Here is a 20,488-nt window from a genome sequence, read left to right as displayed (position 1 = left end):
ATGCTAGCTATTACCAATACAAAATATACATACCACCCTACATAGCTAAGCAGGACCACACTGGAAAAGCTAAAGTGGCATATTGAGGCACCCACTGACTAGAACCTTGTAGCCAAACCCCATGCCAGGCCACACAAAATAAGTACCACTCTGTCAGGATACTTCAATTTGATTTCCTCAGAAGCAGAAGATAACTCCTCAGTCCCGACCCGAGCTACTCACAACGAATATGAATCCTTCGTGCTGAGTACCCCGGAGGGGGAAAGGGGAATGGGATGGTAGAGAGACTGCCACAGAGATGATGAACGCCAGTACTCAGTCTGCCTCTTCACATCTAAGATTGGATACAGCACCTGCAAGAGTCACAGTCGCAATTACTAGGGACATACAACATCAGTTTTTCACTTTCTACTCTCAACACTTAATTCTCTTTAATTCTATTATTTCTTCACTCACCCTGAGTTCTCTGTAGCCTTGCTTCTCTCTATAAATGATAGCTCTTCTTAAAAAATGCTTATTACTGATTCTGGAAGAACTTCTCAACCTTTGTTAGAGATTGGTTTTATGTTGCTGTATATATATACAGTATATAGTTGGTGATAATGCGTTCTTCAAATCAGCTGATGTTATTTAATTTCTCCTGTCTTATTGTGACTTCTGTCAACACTTGTATTTGAAAATGCTTGTTTATTAAAGTTCGTTTCTCCTTTCTTACTACGACATTTGTTGATAACTTGCATTTGTAAATGCTTGTTTATTACAGTTAGTTTCTCCTTCCTTACTTCGACATCTGTCGATAACTTGTAGTTGTAAATGCTTGTTTATTTAAGTTTGTTTCTCTTTTAAACTCTATTTTGGTTTATTACCATTGAATTTGTATATGCTTATTTGTTAACAGTTCATTTCCCCTTTAAACTTGGCCTTTGTTTATAACCTTGACATTTGTAGATACTTGCTCTTTTAAAGTTCGTTTTTTTTCTTTGACTTTAATATCTTAAACAAGAACCTTGTAACCTAGCAACCAACCGATTGCAAGACTAGAACTGTAACTAACCTTCAGGACTCACAGCGGCCATCTTGGATCTTCTCTTCTTGATTCTTCCTTTGAAATAAGCACAAGATTTCTCTGCAAACCTTCTTCCAGTTTGGGCTTTGCTGTCTCCACTGAGGATATCTCTTTGCTTTTCTCATGCACTTCTTTGATTTGACTTGGCAAGTGTGTGTGGTCATGACACACACACTCTGTACTCAACCCCCTTATGGCTGCTGTGCTGCTCTCAATTGCCCATCCAACTCAGGATTGGTCACCGCCAGTATGTGGGCCATTAGCCGGGTCAGGCTCTGACAGGCACCCCTCCCCCATTGGAAGACCGTCCACAGATGGGCCCCTGCGGTCTTCCGGGCCCAGCGTCTCAGGTCCTCCCACCGTTTCTTGCAGTGGGTGCTCCACCAGCTATGGACACTCAGGGTCTGCACGTCCTTGGCGATGGCACACCACAAACCTTTCTTTTGATGGGCGTGGACCTGCAGAGGAGACACAGACAGATGGACACCATTAACTCAATAATACATTCCGTCACACAGATGACATACATTCTACATATGACTCACATTAAGAACACACATGGCCCCTACCTCTGCATACACACTGAATACTACTAAACCCCCCCAAATGACACACTGCCAGCACACATCCATCTACACGCAGCCATGTTGCATCCAACGTACCCATGATGTACTCACCTGTTGGTCTGGAAGCCCATACAACTGCCCATTCAGGGGTATGACCCCGTCTACAAGCTTCTTCAGCTCCTTCAAAGTGAAGACTGGGCACTTTCCCCTGTAGCATGGGCAATTGTAGGTTCCAGACACAGGTCACAGCAGCACACGAAGTAGAGATGTTGACCCGGAGAGAGTCAGGAATCAAGTGAAGTGGTTCAGAGAAAATGGCGGGCACGTCCGCGATGGTGAACACCGTCACCGCCAGCATTGATCATCATTGGTTCCAGTACGCCATAGAGCTCCATGTTAGCCAATGAGGAGTTCCACGGCAGTGTAGACCACTTTCCACCATGATGGCAAACGCTGGAGGAGTTAGGTCACTTCCACCTGTCCCTGCATACAGGAGAGGCGGTTGCCATTTCCTAATGCTAGTACTCACGTGGGACCAATATGTGTGCATCAATGGTATAGACCTGTTGTGCAGGTACTCTCACTGTTCCATTACCTGGCAAGTGGATCTTTTCCAGGTGACAGTGGGCTTGGCTGCAGGAATGTCATAGCCAATGTTCTCAATTGTACTTCGAAGGGTTTTTACTGCCTTGCTCAAACACATGTGCAGATACATCTCATTCCCCCAGAGTGAAGATTTGCCCACTGTGAAGGCTGTATTCTATGCTATGCAACACATACCACATGTGATTGGGGCCATTGACAGGACCCATAGTGCCTTTGTCCCTCCCAGGGCAGATGAGCAGGTCTACAGGACTAGGAAGAGTTACCACTCTCTAAATGTCCAGATGGTGTGCCTTGCTGATCAATACCTCTCCCACGTCACTGCCAAGTTTCCTGGATCAGTGCATGATGCCTATGTATTGAGGAATAGCAGTATCCAACAGGTGATGGCACGACTAAAGAGGCAGAGAGTGTGGCTCATAGGTGATCTTATTTTCCACACAATGAATGTCAGTGTATGCCTACTGGAGTTGTACTCCATGTCATTGTACATAGATAATGTGCGTCACTCACTTCTTCCACATGACTCTGGATACCCAAACCTGTCCTGGCTGTTGAACTCTGTTAGAAATCCGAGAACAGGGGCTAAAAATTGGTAAAATGAAGCACATGGCCATACCAGGAGGGTTATGGAACGCACATTTGGTCTGCTGAAAGCCAGGTTCAGGTGCCTCCATTTAACAGGTTGATCCCTATACTACGCCCCTAGGAAGGTCTGCCAGATTGTGGTGGTCTGCTGCATGCTGCAGTTTGGCCCTCAAACACCATGGGGGTCATTACAACATTGGCGGTAAATGCCGCTTACCGCCGCGCAGAAGACTGCCAACACACCGACGTGGCAGCAGAATCCCCCCACGGTCATTATGACCCACTGCCAAAATGTAGACATCCACACAAGTCCGCCACAACAAAGGTCAGTGATAAACTGGCGAAAACAAAACCCCCACCATCACGCCAACAGAAATACGCCCACACTATCACGACCCACGAATCCACGCAGCGGTCTTTCAACTGCGGTATTCCATTGGCGGTACACAGCGCTGCGCTCAAAATACACACACTCTTACAAAACACAGCCACATTAGACAATTCGAAATACACACACTTGATGCACATACACACACCACTCCCACACACCCATTACAATATAAAACACACACCCACATCACCCACAAACCCCTACGACCAAAATACCGAAAGAAGGCCAGAGAGAGACACTACAAACTACCACCAAGCATCCACAGGCACACAATACCATCACCCATCATCAGCAGCTCTGTCCAACTGGATCTAGACAACCAGCCCGCCCCATCTGGGACCTCGGGACAGTCGGTTCCCCTGGCACAGTCACAGGCCACCACAGAGCTTCCCCCCTCTGGAAACACCAGCACAGCACCCACCCAGCAGGCCCATACCTCTGTCCCCAAGACATGTCAATCAGCAGTGTGTCCACCACTACAGGGAACCCAGGCTAACCCACCACCCCAACAACAACGGGGACCTGGGGGCAGTGGCAGTGGGCACACGGTCCACGGGACAGAGGCCCAGAAACACAGGGGAACTGGGAGGGCTGCTGTGAGACAGGGGGAGGACAGGCCCACTCTCCACGAGGCCCTCTCCAACATCATGGGAGCCTACCATCATTCCCAGGAGACGATGGCAATGGCACTGGCCAAGTTTCAGGAGACCCAGCGGCTGCAGCAGGAACAGTATTTGGGCTTCAGGGAGGAACTCAGATACATCAATTCCACCCTGGGCACCATCGTAGGGGTGCTGAAGGAAGTCCTCAACACCAGGAGGGACACTGTGGCACTACAAGGGGCCCCTGACACTAGCCTGGACGATGAACTGCCTACCACATCCGCCGGCGCTAGTGGACAGGAGGCACCGCCACAGGACCACCACACCAGCACCCCACCCCCTGCAGAGGGAGAACCACCCCGCAAACGGTCCCTGAGATCCAGGACAAAGACAGAGAACAATGCCAAGACCCCCGCCAAGAAATGAGACCACCCTGGTTGTCATCCTTCTGTCCCAACTTGTCACCCTGTCCATCCTCAAACTGCCCCAGCTCCACTTCCGATGCCCATTTGGGGAATGCACCTGTGAGACTAATAGACTGGACTCTGCCACGGACATTCCTCCACCATCACCCCTCACCATTTTACAGCACCCTCCAATATTGAGCACTTAAATAAACACCCTTAAAGCACAAAACAATCTGGAGTCTGTCTGTGATTTTGAAATTGTGTAGTAGCAATTACAGTGGCAAAATGCTCTTTCAATTGTAATGTCAACATACCTATGTCACACAGCTCTAGTCCATGAGGAAACAAAGCAGATGTCACACAGTGGGACCCACATCTGTGAAATCGTAAGGGAAAGTGACGACTCAGTGACCATACATTGGGTGAAAACGACAGACAGTAGAGAGGTAGTAGTATTAAAGTACATGTCGTAGGCAGGTTTGTATTCTTACCTGTGTCTCACTGGAAGTATTGCAGGATCACTGAGTTCCTGTTGTCGATGTCCTCTTCTTCTGCTTCCTCGTCTTCACTGTCCACAGGCTCCACAGCTGCCACAACACCTCCATCTGGACCATCCTCCTGCAGAAAAGGCACCTGTCGTCGCAAAGCTAAGTTGTGAAGCATACAGCAGGCCACGATGATCTGGCACACCTTCTTTGGTGAGTAGAATAGGGATCCACCTGTCATATGGAGGCACCTGAACCTGGCCTTCAGGAGGCCGAAGGTCCGCTCTATAATCCTCCTAGTTCACCCATGGGCCTCATTGTAGCGGTCCTCTGCCCTTGTCCTGGGATTCCTCACTGGGGTCAGTAGCCATGACAGGTTGGGGTAACCAGAGTCACCTGCAAATGGCGAGGGACAACTGTTAGACACACACTAACTCTTAGGGACATCCCCAGAACCAGACAACCATTCTCCAGTCACACTGTATTGGGTCCATGTCCTCACCTAATAGCCACACACAGTGCCTCTGGAGTTGCCCCATCACATAAGGGATGCTGCTATTCCGCAGAATGTAAGCGTCATGCACTAAGCCAGGAAACTTGGCATTTACATGGGAGATGTACTGGTCGGCCAAACACACCATCTGCACATTCATTGAATGGTAACTCTCGCCCATGGACCTCATTGTAGCGTTCCTCTGCCCTTGTCCTGGGATTCCTCACTGTGGTCAGTAGCCATGACAGGTTGGTGTAACCAGAGTCACCTGCAAATGGCGAGGGACAACTGTTAGACACACATTAACTCTTAGGGATATCCCCAGACCCAGACAACCATTCCCACTGACTAGCTTCCAGGTTCTCACCTAATAGCCACACACGGTTCCTCTAGTGTTGACCCATCACATAAGGGATGCTGCTATTCCGCAGGATGTAAGCATCATGCACAGAGCCAGGGAATTTGCCATTCACATGGGAGATGTACTGGTCTGCCAAACACACCATCTGCACATTCATCGAATGATAACTCTTCTGGTTTCTGTACACCTGTTCACTCCTGCGGGGAGTAACAAAGCCACATGTGTCCCATCAATGGCACCTATGATGTTGGGGATATGTCCCAGGGCATAGAAATCACTTTTCACTGTAGGCAAATCCTCCACCTGAGGGAAAACGATGTAGCTCTGCATGTGTTTCAGCAGGGCAGACAACACTCTGGACAACAGGTTGGAAAATATAGGCTGGGACATCCCTGATGCTATGGCCACTGTTGTTTGAAATGACCCACTTGCAAGGAAATGGAGTACTGACAGCACCTGCACTAGAGGGGGGATTCCTGTGGGATGGCGGATAGCTGACATCAGGTCTGGCTCCAACTGGGCACACAGTTCCAGGTTTGTGGCATGATCAAGCCTGTAGGTGATGATCACATGTCTTTCATCCATTGTCGACAGGTCCACCAGCAGTCTGTACACCAGAGGATGCCGCCATCTCCTCACATGTCCCAGCGGATGGTGCCTATGAAGGACAACAGCGAACACAGAGTCAACCAACTCAGAGGTACGTACCCACAGCTTACACAGCTTACACAGAACACAATTCATAATCTGAAATTTGCATGTATGAGTGTTGAGGCAAGGCCTAGGTATGTGTGACACAGTTAAAAATTAAGCCATGTGGGCCCCTGAAATGGCGGCTGCCTGACCTGTAAAGTGGGACAATGGGATGTGAGGTAACTGCGCTGGCGTTGTACACCATCGCGGTAGGCGGTTGAAGACCGAGGCGCAATTCTGCATTGGTTAACATTGGACCCTATGGGTCCCAGGAGCCAATGATGATGTACGCCGGTGGTGACGGTACGCACCGCTGCGGACGTGACCGCCATTTTCTATCTGTTCAATCACTCGATACCTGATCTTCGACAGGAGAGGACCTACACTGCAAGTGCTGCTGTGACCTCAGTCTGGAAGAGAAAATGGCTTGTGCGTCTGGGGAAAGGGCCCCGGCCTTCACCACGGAGGAGTTGGAGAAACTCTTGGATGGGGTCCTCCCCCAGTACACGCTACTCTACGGTCCTCCAGACAAACAGGTAAGTACACTGGGAGCATGCTGTATGGGCTATGCCTGTGTGGAGTGGGGTGGATGAAAGATGGGGGGGAGATTGTGGCGTGCATGAAACGACGGTGAGTGCATGTGCCATATGGCAATGGTAGGGATGGGGGCCAATGACTGTGACGGTGCAGTTGGTAATAACTTTTCTTTTTCCCCTGTACAATTCATGTACGTCAGCGCCCACCAGAAGAAGGACATCTGGCGTGCCATCGCCAAGGACGTTCGGACCCTGGGGGTCTATCACAGACGGAGCACCCACTGCTGTAAGAGATGGGAGGACATTCGCCGCTGGAGCAAGAAGATGGCGGAGGCCCAGCTGGGGATGGCCTCCCAACGTGAGAGGGGTGCCCGTCGCACCATGACCCCCTGATGTTCAGGATCCTGGAGGTGGCGTACCCGGAGTTGGATGGGCACTTGAGGGCATCACAGCATCCACAAGGGGGTGAGTATGCTCTCATTCAGCTGATTCAGCACGCAGTGGAGGTGTCTGGGTGGGGGAGGTGGGCTGTGGGTTTCCCTAGGCCAGGGCGAGTGTACTACTTAGGTCCCCTTCTTCTGGCAGACCCTGTGGCACCCCACCCCACCTGTGTACAGTGCCAACTACACATAGTCAGGCTCCTGTGACATCCATGTGTGCAGATGTCGACCATATCTTTGTAGGCCATACCCCAGGGATTGAACAGTGGACCCCAAGTGCGCGGCGTAGTGCAGGGGGCTTCTGTGTCTGTCGTGTCCGCCAACGGTAGAGGTAATGCATGCACTCAACATGTCTTTCTTCTGTCGTCCCCCCTGTTTTTGTGGTATCCCTGTTCTTGTGTGCATTAGCATCATCAGGTGGAGGAGCAGTGGCACCGGAGCAGGAGGGAGCTGCATCCCACATGGCCCTGGAGGGCGAGACTACGGACTCAGAATTCACCAGTGGGACGGAGGGCGAGGGGGGCTCTACGGCAGGGACAGGAGCTGACACCAGTGATACGGACTCGTCCTCTGATGGGAGCTCCCTTGTGGTGGCGGCCACATCTGTGCCCCTGCATCTACAGGTACAGCCACCACCCCCCCTACCAGCACCGCCCTCCCAGCAGCCCCTCAGCGTTTGCCCCGTGCCCACTCACCCAGGAGGGTGGGCATCACCTTCGCCCCAGGCACCTGAGCCCCTGCCCCAGTCACCCCTGCTGCCCTCAGTGAGGAGGCCACTGACCTCCTCAGGTCCCTCACTGTTGGGCAGTCTACCATTTTGAATGCCATCCAGGGTGTAGAGAGGCACTTGCAACAAACAAATGCATTCCTGGAGTGCATTCATTCTGGTCAGACAGCCCTTCAGCGAGCTTTTCAGACTCTGGCCTCAGCACTGATGGCAGCTATTGTCCCTGTCTCTAGCCTCCCCCCTCCAACTTCCTCCACCCAGACCCAATCCCCAGTACCTCAGCCTATCCCAAGCACACCATCAGACCAGCATGCACACACTTCAACACACAAGGGAAGCTCTGGCAGACATAAGCACCACACATCCCACAGGCACTCACGCAAGCATCACACACATGCAGACACACCGACATCCACTGCCTCCACTGTGTCCCCCTCCTCCCCGTCTCCCTCCCAGTCTCGTCTCCACTCACACCTGCTTGCACTACATCTACAGCCACTACTTCCATCACCAGCACACACACCACCACACTACGCTCACATGCAGTCACCACCCCCACTACCATTCACACGTCCCCTGTGTCCTTTCACAGTGTGTCTGTGACGCCACCTCCCAAGATACACAAACGCAGGCACACACCCACCCAACAGCCATCCACCTCACGACAGCCTCCAGCGCATGCACCTTCACCCAAAGTCACCAAACGTACACCTCCTACAACCACAACCTCTTCCTCCACTCCCAAACCCCCTCCAGCTACCCGTCCCAGTGTTCCCAAGAAACTTTTCCTGTCCACCCTTGACCTCTTTCCCTCATCTCCCCCACCCTGTCAGTCTCCTAGGGCCCGACTCTCCAGGTCCCAACCTAGCACCTCAGCCACAACATCTCAGGGACCAGTGGTGCCAGTAGTCACCGGATTCTGGAGTGCACCAGGCAGCAGGGCAGCCAGTGTGGCAAGGAGCCACAGCACAGACAGTCCCCCACCTGTCAAGCATCAAAAGTTGGCCAGTGCCCGGCGGGAGAGGGGGAAGACTCCAGCCACCAAAGCCGCTCTCAGGGGTACAGGTGGGAGTGTGGAGTCAGCTGCGACACCTTCCAAGGTGGGGAAGGGGCACAAAAAACCCGGCAAGTCTTGGAAGAGCAGCACGGCGGAGAAGACCGCCATGATCCCTGCAGCCCAGGAGGCGACCGCCATCATCCCCGCTGCCCACGAGGCCACCGCCATCATCCCCGCTGGCCAGGAGGCCACCGCCATCAGCCCCGCTGGGCCAGACAGGACCGCCAGCACCAGCCCCGCTGGCCAGTAGGCCACCACCATCAGCCCCGCTGGGCCAGACAGGACCGCCAGCACCAGCCCTGCTGGGCCAGATAGGACCGCCAGCACCAGCCCCGTTGGGCCAGACAGGACTTCCAGCAGCTGAGTCGCTGCCAAGGACCCCGTCGCAACAAGCACCGCTGAACAGGACACCGCCGTCACAAGCACCACTGAACAGGACACCTCCACCACAGGCACCGCTGCCAAGGACACCGCCGCCACAAGCACAGCTGAACAGGACACCTCTGCCACAGGCACCGCTGCCACGGACACCGCCGCCACAAGCACCGCTGAACAGGACACCTCCGCCACAAGCACCGCGGGCACATGAGCGCCAAGGGCACTGGCGCTACTGAGTCCACCACGAGCAGGATGAAGCACTCTGGGCACAAAGCCCCCTCCAGAACCAGTGGAGTATCACATCCACTCACACAGTCCTTGGCAGGATGAAGCACTCTGGGCACAAAGACCCTTCCAGAACCAGTGGAGTATCACATCCACTCACACAGTCCTTGGCAGGATGAAGCACTCTGGGCACAAAGCCCCCTCCAGAACCAGTGGAGACTGTTATCCACTTGTGAGACTGTGGCTTTGCACTCCCCAGGATTGAACAGTGGGCAACCCACTCACTGTACAGACTTGAGAGACTGTGGCTTTGCACTCCCCAGGATTGAACAGTGGGCAACCCACCCACTGTAGAGACTTGAGAGACTGTGGCTTTGCACTGCCCAGGATTGAACAGTGGGCAACCCACCCACTGTAGAGACTTGAGAGCCTGTGGCTTTGCACTCCCCAGGATTGAACAGTGTGCATGTGGCCCCCTTGTGGATTTGGCGTTGTGCACTCAACCGGCTGAGGTGCCCCCCCTTTCACTTCCCCCTGAGGTGCCTGTTTTATTGCTATCTGATGCCCCTGTAGTGTTCTCTCCGTCATGTTAGGGTATTGAGTGTGGGCCTCGCCCCTGCAGTGTGGGCCCAGTGTTCCACGGACTTCAGTGGAGCAATACCTGGACTACTATTCTTGGTGTATATATTTGTTAATGGTGTATATATATTTTAGCGTACTGGATTTTAATATATTACAATGGTTACACTCATTTCCTTTTGTCTTTGCATTCTTCCGGGGGGTTTGGGGAGTGTAACTTTAATGTATCATGCTGTATTGTCGTGAGTGAGGGTGGGGGTGCGGGTGTTGCATGTTGTGTGTGTCACTGTTTTTTCCCTCCCCACTCCCCTGTGTCGTAGGTGCAGTACTCACCGTGGTCTTCGCCGCCGGCGTTCTTGTTCCTGGTAGAGGCGCAAGAAGATAAGGGCAGGTAAAATGTGAAGCTCTGGTTCCATGGCGTCCTGGTTCCTCGTGGGGTAAAAGGTGGTGGATTGGCCTCTCATAATAGAGTGGGTGGTACATTGTCTTCCGCCTGTCTGTTGGCGGTGACGCCACGCTGTTTGCTTGTACCACCTTGGCGGTCGGAGTGTTAAAGTGGCTGTCTTTGTTGGTGGTTTCCGCCACGGTCGTGATTCCATTTTTTTTTCTGCCGGCCTGTTGGCGGTCTTACCGCTGCTTTAACACCAACCGCCAGGGTTGTAATGACCTCCCATGTGTCCTACCTGCAGGAAGAGGGGGTGACAATGCACCTGTGGCAGCAGTGGACACTGAGGACAGTGAGGAGGAGGAAGAGGAGGAGGATGTGGACAACAGGGCACATATCATATAGCAGTATTTCCAATGACACTCAGGTAAGACTGTTGATCTGTTCATGTCTCTATTTTAGTTAAGTGCTGTGTGCCAGCTGTGTTGTGTCAATCACTACCTTTGCATTACAATTGACTGTCACTTATGCCTTCCCTTTTTGCAGCTGTTGGTGTGGTTACAACTGTGTACTGATGTGATTACTACAGGCTGGATTCACACATTACAGGACATTTGCACAGGATAATACAGTTCAATACATTGCACATTGCTGCCTGATAAACCACTGTTACTCCAGTTGTGTTCAAGGGTGTTTATTGAAGTGACAATAAGGAAGGGATGGTGCAATAGAGTGGGGTGATGGTTGAGGAAACGTTCAGAGTAGTGGCCCAGTTTGTTTGTAGCACTGGTCCTGTGCCCATGGGGCCATAGGAAGAGGAGCAATGGCAGTCCAAAGTGAACAAGGTGACTCAGTGGTACACAAGGGCGACAATCTGGAGTGGCTAATTTCTTGGTGGTGGTCTTGGCAACAGTCTCTGGTGTCTGTCTGGGTTGCAGGGACCATTTGTGCAGTTGTTCACCTTCTGCAGGGAGGGTGCCGTGGCCTGTGGGTCTTGTGGCAGGTCCTCCTGTCCACTAGCTGCAGCAGATGTTGATGGATGTTGAGTGGACTGGCTAGCGGAAGTGGGCCGCTGATATGCTCTGTTCTCCTGCATGGTGTTTGCCATGTCACCAAGCTCCCCTACAATGGAGGCCATGTTGGCATTTAGGCCCTGCAACTGTTGGATGACATCCTGGTGGTGTACCCCCTGCAGCCGCTGGTTCTCCTGCATGATGGGGATAACCTGGCCCATCCCATCCTGGGATTTTTGGTATGCTCCCAGGATATGTGTGAGTGCCTCCTGGGCAGTCGGTTCCCTAGGCCTGGCCTCCCCCTGGTGCACAGCTGACCTCCCATTGTCCCTGACCCCCTGTTCCTGTGTCCCATGAATGGTGTGGCCACTCCCACTTACACCACGACCTTCATCATCTTCCCTCTGTGGTGTCGACTCAGGTCCCTGTACAGGTGGGCACACTATCGATCGACATGTCCTGGGGACAGGGGTTTCGGGATGTTGAGTGGCTGCTGTGGTGTTGGAATCGGAGGGGGGTGGGCCTGTGGTGGACTGGCTGTGGGATGTGGAAGCTGGCTGACCAGTGGTCCCAGATGGGCCACGGAGTTCATCCAGCTCAGGACATCCAGAGTTGCTGTCATCACTGAGGGCATCTTCTGGTGAAGGACAGGGTTGCCATGGCTCCTGCTCGCCGCTTACATTGGTTATTGTCCGTCACATATTCTGCATTTCTAGCTTTCCCTATGGGTTTGGTGTTCTCTTCCCACCTTTGGTAGTCTATGGTGATGGATTGTGGGATTGGTAGTTTTACATGCTGTCCATGCATGGCTGGTGGATGTGCAATGGTCATTGGGGTGGTGCACTGTGTGGGATGGAGTGGGGTGCAGGGAGTCGAGGTGAGATGGGTGACATGCCATGCAAGTATCAGTGGAGGTAAGGTAGTAATGGTGGCTTACCAGAGTCCATCCCTCCAGTGACTCCAGTTAGGCCCTCAGGATGCAGGATTGCCAAGACTTGTTCCTTCCATGCTGTCAACTGTAGAGAGGAGGTGGGGGTCCACCGACAGTCCTCATGATGGCGAGCTGGTGCCTTGATGCAATGGAACACACCTTCCCCCTTGAGCATGGATATTGTCCCACAGAGTTCACCCTGTCCACGATCCTCCACCAAAGCTCCATCTTCCTGGCAATGGAGATCTGCTGAACGTGTGCACCAAATAGCTGTCACTCCACTGTGACGATTTCCTCCACCATCGCCTGCAACTCCTCATCAGTGAAACGGGGGTGCTTTTGTGGGGTCATGCCTGTTGTGTGTGTTGTGTAGAGGGTGTTCAGTGTTGTGGTGGGGTGTGTGATGTGTGATAGAAGAATAGGTAGATGTGGTGTGTGTGTGTGCAGTTCTCTATGGCATTGGCCTGGCAAGGTGTTGCAGTCTTTTCGTGTTGACAAAGGATTGTGGGTTATGTGGAGAGGTGGTTTATAGCGCTATTGGTAAGTGTGAAGGCTGTGTGTATTTGTCCCAGGTATGGGTTTTTTGTTCTGGCCAATGTTGGCTTGAAGTGGTTTTGGGTGTCCAATTCCGCCGCAGCGGTGTGCACTGCCAATGGTTGACTGCCGTTAAATGTCCACTGTGGTGATTCGTGGGTCATAATTTGGAGGGTGGTTTTTGCTGGCGTAGCGCTGAGGGTGGTGGATCCGACAGTTTTTCACCTTCGTTGGGTCTGGCAGACTTGTTGTGGCTGGTTTCTGTTGGTTTTCTGTTTGTTTGTCATAATTTAGAGGACGGATTACCCCCTCAGCGGCGGTCTGTAGGCAGACGTCACCATGGCGGTCTTCGGAATAGACTGTCACTGTCATAATGACCATCATAGTCTTGGTTGACAATTGCAGTGGGATCCCAGTCATTACATTCCTACCATTCTGCACTGTCATGGAAAATGCTGGCATACTGTAGCCATGGTCATTGTCTCTTTTTGACTGTTTGAGCATGAGCAAGAAAGCCTTCTCAACAAACATGAGGTGAATATTTAACAGCTTACTTGAGCATGCAATGTTCACAGTACCAAAAATATGTTCTCTTAGGAGCCTATATATGAGTTTGCCAGTGCAGTGCAGAAATATACCTTGCTGCACTGTACTGTGTGGCAGGGAAAGGGCAAGTATGCACTGTATTTATGTCAATACGGTGAATTCCTGCATTTTCCTCTGCAATGGTGCCCTTTTGGCAGACCAGTGCCAATACAGGTACCCGTGCACCATCGTGCAAGAGTGCCTGTGTTGCATGCAGGATTATTTTTGTGCAGGAAGGGGCACCATCCTGCACAAAAACAATCCTAATAGGCATATTCCTCTTTCTATGTGTGCTACAAAATGCAACACACAAAGAAAGAGGAAGTAAAAAGGAGAAATAAATAAATTTCTCCTCATTATGTCTCACCTGAAAAGGAGTATCTTTTTGGGGCATCCCCGGGTCTACCAGTAAATCTCGGAATGTGTCAGAAACCATGGGAGTTACACAGGAACATCTATGCAACCTCCATGGAAGGCCTTCCCAGGTCAGAGCAAGGCAACACCATGATTTGCACTGCGTTTCCTTACTCCAGATTTATAAAGCCACTAAGAGTAATGCAGAGTGGCCTTGCATGGCTTCATAAATCACAAGTAAGGTTTGCTCTACTCTTACACCACATTATGTGGTGCGAGAGATATGGAAGCCAGCTCATAAATAGGACCCTTAGGCTTACAGTACCACCAGACATAAAAGGGAGCAGAAAAAGCTACAGACAGGAGGAAGTCAGCTACAGAAATATAGAAAAAAGGGATAATGCAGGAATAACAAGAATTTAACAAACATTACATAGAGGAGTTGACAAAAGGCTACAGTATTAAAACAAATACACAAGGCAAAATTATTTTACTTGGGGGGATCAGTAAAGGTTACTTACAGAGTCCATCTGTCACAGAGCTGGTGGTGAAGGTTCTACCCGCTATGGCCATGATGGTGGCAGCCCTCTCACCCTGCACCTATGATGCTCTTCTGCCCTTGGGTGCTGAATAAAAAAGGTAAAAAAATATTAGTGGTACAGTTAAGCTTTAAAAAATATTTTGATGGGCAGACTCATAGCATTGTGCTGTCTAAATCAGATAGAGGAGAGGGTGTGGCATAGCAGGCTGAGCTGGCAACTTTGGAACTGGGGGAGAGAGGCTCGAATCTCAGCAGTGGCTCAACATCCTGTGATTCTGTGCAAATCACCTAATCTCCCTAAACCCACAATTGAGACCCTCATGGTTGATTTGCCACACTTTACAAAATCTGGATTTTTGGATTTACATTGCCCTATTTCTAATTTCCTAAACCCAAGCTCGGTTCCTAATTTCCTAAACTACATTTTGAATTACTAATGCATTGCAACAAATGTTTCAATTACTTACTGTTAATCTTCATTAATCTGATTCTTCTTTTATTGTCCCAATACTTACTCCATGAGTGAATGTGCCCATCTACCTTCCACCACTTGCCAAGCTGTTTCATTTGTTTCAATTACTAAGGTGGAGATTCTACCCCTAAAGCACCTCTCCCTCCTAAACACTTCTTGTTCCCAAATAAAGCCCTGGACTAGATTCTGATAAAGGCAAAAAGGTGCGAGGGCGGTTGTAAATATTGGGACAAGTAATTAATCAAAGCATTACCTCCTCATCACCTTCCTCATCCTACTTGTTACTCCATGAGATCTGCCCAAGCAAAAAAAAAAACCTTCATCAGCCTAGATACCCTAAAGAGACTGTGTAGGGAAAAAATAATCCTCTCAACAATCTTTAATACATAATATTTTCATCAGCAAAAGGGAAGGTTACAACCTGGCATCATGAACAGAAAAAATGATACCAATCCAACATAAAAATGGGTGCTGTAGGTAGATACAGCACCTAATAACACCTGAAATCCAAGGCCAAATGAGAAACCAGGACAAGAAGTAACCTGCAAAGAAACTGAAAATGGAGAGGACCAGGAGGGAGCATAAAGCAAAATCTCAGAAGGAAACTCCTCTCCAATTAGTGCATACAAACACCACCCTGAACTGGATCTTCTCATAACCTGGATGCCCAAAACCCCCATTCAGAAGATGAAATGTTGCCCAACTAAATATGAACACCGGTGAGAGCAGGCAAGAGTCCCTGAGCTCAAACAACTTAACAGCTTCAGCCTTTGAAGAAGCTAGAACAGCAGGCAAATGCCACCCTTCCCAACATTGAATTGATGAAGAGGGTCCTATGAACTAAAATACATCATTCAAAAGAGACACAGACATTCAGTGTACCCAACAATTGAAATTTTCACCACCCAGGATGCATACAATTTCGATCATCAGATTGGAAGATCTAACCAGCAAGGGAGTCGCGAAGCAAATGAGGACATCCCAGATGAGAAGGACATGAAGGAAGATACCCATTCTGTACCCCTGAAGACATCCCAGGATGAGAATCACAAGCTTCCAGCAGACTTCCACCAAACCTAAATGCCAAGCAAGCTTCAGAAAAGGGAAGCCTTCCCTCAAGAAAGGACACTTGTAACAGACCGTGAAGAGAGGACCCACTGGAACAGATAGCACCTAATATCCTACCTCTGATCTGAGAAGAGGTGGAATAATCAGCCAAACTCTCAAAATCACAAGTATTAATATGGAAAACAGATCACCCACAAAAGATGTAAAACAGGACGAAGACTTTGCTTGGGAGGGAAAGTCACAAATATTCAAACATTTCAACTAACAGAGGAAGCAAGCCACAAAAAAGGCAATCGCTATGCAGAAATCTACCAAGGGATGACCTAAAGACAGCCCAAAAGAGAGTCCCTCTTGAAGAGAGTCTTAGAATTGACCTGAGTGAAGAAATCCACCTCTATCCTTTTTTGAAAGGCATCCCAAGCTCTGTTTATTTAAAAATAGCATGGAACAAGTTTTGCGACCCTTACTCAAGTAGGGACTGAAGACCAGGAAAAACAACCCATATCATCTTTCTGACGTGAAAAAACGTGTGAAAATCAACTCCATACTTGCCCGAGGAGACAACCACTCTACCAGTGGCAAAGAGGCTGAGAATACCTCTGAAAGCCTGAAACAAATACTTACCCTGTCTTATGATTACAGTCCAATTAGAAAAGACGTGAAGAGCATTGCAAGGGAAACTCTCTAACAGGAACTGGAGGAAACTGCAGAGGAGACTAATCCTGCTAGAACAGAGGCCAGGAGGTACTAATCTCAAGGTATCCTTAACCCACTTGTGAAAGAAACCACAGAAGAGAATAACTGTACAACCTAGAATCAGAAAACTCAGACCCCCCCCCCCCCCCTGAAAAATATGGAATGAGAAATCCTCTTGGGGCCATGCACTCTAAACAAGGAGAAGGAAATGAGTATTTCAGGAGGCAAAGTGCTCAGGATAAATCTTGAACAAACTCCTTTTCTAGGCTAATCTCCATCTCATAATCCAGACAGGCCCTACAGGATGGAAGAAACATCTGACACAAAGAGCTCAAACCCTGCTGAAGAGGAAGGTAATGCCCTACACAGGTAGCTAGTACCCCTCAATGCTCCTCAATCCCAAGAATTTGATGATGAAAGTAACCAATACTTACTACATTTCCCTGAAGTCGTAGTCACTCCCAAATTGGTGCACAATGTCCCTACAAGGACATTCCATAGTAGGACACAGAAGGGAAACATGACCTGTCAGCAAGGGGAGTTCATAGGTAAGGATGACCCCACAAAGGGCCCAAGTATATGCCTACAGACATGATACCCCAAAATCAACAATTCTCTCAGCAAGATGGATGGAAACATATATGTGCCCATATAGCCATCTGTTGTATTCTATTGTTTCTTATTCTATTGCTTTTTGTGTGCGTTTTCTTTATGGAACCATGGGGGGTGGAATGTGGAACTTGAGGGGAGTGTACGAAGAGGAATGTTGGGGGATTCGTTAGATGGCAACCGAGGAAGAAGTGGTGCTGTGCTTCTGAGTGTTGGAGTGTAGCATTTATATTCAATTTTAACGTGATATGCTTGCAAAATAATGTGTAATGAAGCTGCATAGAAAACATGACAGACTAATATTAACATACAAGTTTGAAATGTGCCCACGGGGAGTGGCCACCAATGTATACGATGATAAATGAAATTGACTAACAATTAATTAATAATGTACTAATGCATAATTTTATAGTAGCATTGAGAGTTATATGTTAAGGGTTTGCCAGATTAATCATTAGGCCTTAGTTAGCAAGGGTCTGGGCCTAGCTGCCTGGTCTCATATTAAATGTGTTTTTCTAACGTTCAATGTGCTGTCTTCTTGAAGGACATAAAAATGTACTTTTCCAGAAGCTAGAAATGTGTGTAATCGTAGTAAATTCTTTCTCATGACACCCAACTTTTTGATGAGGTTATTGATCTAGTGATTGATATGCGGAATAGATATCTCGTCTTAAGGTGTCTTCAATCAGGGTCAAAAGGTTCATTGGCCTAAAACGAGTCCCCGTGTAAGTAAAGCACCTAGGTCGGGACGCATTATCACAAGCAATAAACCATTTTTCTCAAACTGCATTTGTTCTGATTAAACTACATCACCATCTCTCAGTAGGTGGAAGGAGAGGCCTCACCATTTCCTTTAAACTGTCAAATATATATATTTTTTGTTGTAACTGTCCCTATTCACAATAGTCAGTAGCCAACAAGCAATGGCTAGGAAGGAAAGCATAATTAACTTGTGACGTAGCTCAAGCAGGAAAATGAGAAAAAGTACACAGTCTGCATACGTGAGTCAACCCAATACTGGACAGGAATGCATAGCAATGCCCCTAAAATTAAATGATATACATAGCACTGCAGCAGCTACCTCCTAAGTAGGAAAAGAAGGACAATACCTCAAGTCTTAACCAAAACGAGGAACGGAGAGCTCACAGTGACTGAATTAAATCAACAATCATACAGTGCTAAAACTAGACACTTCCCAACGAAAACAATATGTGAGGCTCCATAGGTGGCTGCTGAAATGCTAAAAAATGTAAAATGAACTAGATGCAGTGCATTCACAAAAAATCAACAAGGAATGTGATGCTACAGGTGGCACTAATGAAAGTAGTTCAAAATGAATGATGAGTATGAAAATCATAACTAAGCAATCTTCTTGAACTGAAAAGACCATGTGCACTGCAACCACTATTCAAACATCAAGCTGTATTTATACTTTTTTTAGCGCCGCATTTGCGTCGTTTTTTGACGCAAAAACGGCGCAAACTTGCAAAATACCATTGTATTTTGTAGGTTTGCGCCGTTAGCCGTCAAAAAGCGGCGCAAATGCGGCGCTAAAAAAAGTATAAATACGGGCCTGTGGCTTAACAATTAGATATTCGGACTAGTAATTAAGGCAAATTTTGCAACTGTCATGAATGGAAACAAGTATTTGCAATGCAATGGGTCTCACATTTGCTTGAGTTAGAGCTATTAGCGTTGTAAACTCTTAAGAGGACTTTTCTTGCCACACAAATTAAAAGGAAAAAAACGCAGCGCGACCACACTATGTAAAATTCAGCACAATCGTGCTGAAATTGAAAATGGAAACACTGAGCGCGATCGCACTATGTAAACCCCAGTGAGATCGCGCTGTGTAGAAAATAAACAGATAAAGTAGTCCCGAAATCATGCTGAAAACATTGAGCCTCGTATGTTAAACACCAGAAAAGGCATGACAGATGCATGCCTTTCACAAATGAAAGCAAGCGGATTTTAAAAAGGCAAGCCCACAAACCAATATAAGTGACTAATGTGACATGGGTGTGGTTGGAAGCCCAAAGAGAGATTACTACAGGGGACGGAGCGCTTTGCGCTCGCCCCTAAAAAAGGAGAACAACATTAAAAAAGCCATCCCTTAACTTCCAACAAAACTGGTTTACTGCAAGCGCCCGAACTAACCTGAGTTTGCTACCTTCATAAGGCGCTGTAAATTAAAATGGAGCACTGCAACTGTAATTTACTGACTCTTGTACAGTGCCGCCAATATTGCTGCACAGTGCCATAGTATAGTGGATGGCACTCAAACAGCCTTTGTAATCACAAATGAACATGGTACAGAGTCACCGCCATATCCTAGACTCCATTTGCCGCCACCAGCAGCCACTGTAAACTGAATAAAAAAGCGGAGTCCTGCAACTGTAAAGAAACTGAAATGTGAGCGATGCCCTAGACAGCTTCTGGGACAATGAACAACATAGTGCTCAGAACCGTGATTACACAACCGTGTTCAACAGCAGTCGGCAACAAAAGTAAAGTAGAGAATGGAAGTGGAGTATTGCAGCCACAGTAAATTAGTAACTGAACGGAACCCTTGCAATCACAAGGAACCCAGAAAGTGCAAGGAATCCATAACGCTAGCGGCACCGAAGCAGCAGCTCTTACCACAAAAATCATAGAGCACAGAAACCATGATTACACCATCTGTGTTTGGCTGAACCACTTGTTATAGCAACCAAATGAAACAGGTGACGCAGTGAATTAAAGTGAGCGGCAATATAATCAACCACTGTTGCCACAAGCAAACATGGTGCACTGTAAACCTGAGCACCCATCAGTGTTTGGCACCACCAGCTGTTCCTGTAACTAATAAGAGAGGTGCGATGCAGCGTCAAAGAAACCATAAAGTGAGCTGCGCAATAAACATCAAGCGTAATTATTATCTTATCTGTGTTTGACGGTGCTAGCAGAGACAGTAATCAAAGAAATTAAATTGGTGCCCTGCAACCACAATGAATTCAGAAATTGAGCAGCGCCCTAGACACCCTCTTTAACAATCAAAAACGTGGTGCAAAATCCAAAATGTGTCACTCTGCAACCACAAATAATCTGAAGAGAGACACTGTCG

This window comes from Pleurodeles waltl, chromosome 3_1, assembly GCF_031143425.1.
Source record: "Pleurodeles waltl isolate 20211129_DDA chromosome 3_1, aPleWal1.hap1.20221129, whole genome shotgun sequence".
Taxonomy (NCBI): domain Eukaryota; kingdom Metazoa; phylum Chordata; class Amphibia; order Caudata; family Salamandridae; genus Pleurodeles; species Pleurodeles waltl.
The sequence above is the reverse complement of the archived record's forward strand: the minus strand, read 5'-3'. Positions refer to the sequence as shown.